We start from the raw sequence: 1,319 nt of genomic DNA on the forward strand, positions 1-1,319 counted from the left end.
TAATAATTATATTTTGTTATATATATTTTATATTATATATTATTAATTTTATATATTATAAAATTTAAAATTTTAAAATTTTTATTTATTTATATTTTTATTTATATTTTTTAATTTTTTTAAAAAAATTAATTAATTTTATATTTATATTTTTAATATTAAAATATTTTTAATTATATATAAAAAATTATTATATTTTAATTAATATTTTCATAACTTCATATACTTAGATATATTTTTCTGCAATTATACTTAATACAATATAAATACATAATTATTTGAAACATGTTTTAATATATTTGTTATTTTTTTTTAAAATTTGCACCCCTTTGTGATAAAGTTAGGTTTTCATTGTTTCAACTGTTTTTGAATATTATTTGTTAATAATTCTATGCTTATTGTTTGACAGATGACAAGCATCTTGTTCATTATTATTTAGTATTGGTTTCCTTTTTACAATTGAATTTCTCTCCCTCAGAGTATATTAATCTCAGGTAATGTTAGTTGTTGATACATTACATGCTCGATGCTTGGCTGCTTTGTCTTCTTAAACTAACCTACACACAGGTGAGCACTCATTATGGCCAAATTTTATCTAAGCTTCTTTTATGTGAAAGTTGCAATATGCTTGAGGAGACGTTGCAGGTTGTTTGGTCAAGTTAGTCCCTTGGGGCTGAAGAGCAGATCTGCAAGGTTCTTCATGTACCGTAAACAGTGAGTCAAAGAAATTTATTTCTTGGAAAGATTACTGATATTATATTACTGTACCTAATGAAGTTATTTGATATTATGTATAAAAACTTTTTTTTTTTGGTTTTAAAAGGCAAAATATTTATATTTTAAAAGCTGGAAGGAATGAATTTAAAAAGCTTATTACTTGTATTAATCCCCAGACCCTGTGAACTGATATGCTGTAATATTGTGGGCTACTCTTTTAATGATTTTTGATGTTTCCATTTATAGTTTGATTTACAAATGTTTTTTTTTTTTTTGGCAAGAGATTTCATAAAGCTAAGCTAAGTATACTTGCGTTACAAAATCCCAGTTTTCACGGAGGCACAACAGTAGTTTCTCGAAGCGGGTATGACGTGGCGCACGTGCCTGGACATACACTGGTTATTAGAATGATTTTGTTTGTGTGTCGCTCAGCCAGTCCTGATTCGGAACTTTGCTTGTCTCCATCACAAAAAAACATAAAATATCACAAAAAAAATTATTATAGATAAGAAAACAAATAAAAAAAAACAAGAAATTAAATACTCGTTGAAATAATTCATTCTTGTGTCTTGGTTAGACGTAAAAACTTTTTTTTTTCTGTT

Source organism: Penaeus monodon, chromosome 15, assembly GCF_015228065.2.
Source record: "Penaeus monodon isolate SGIC_2016 chromosome 15, NSTDA_Pmon_1, whole genome shotgun sequence".
Classification (NCBI taxonomy): domain Eukaryota; kingdom Metazoa; phylum Arthropoda; class Malacostraca; order Decapoda; family Penaeidae; genus Penaeus; species Penaeus monodon.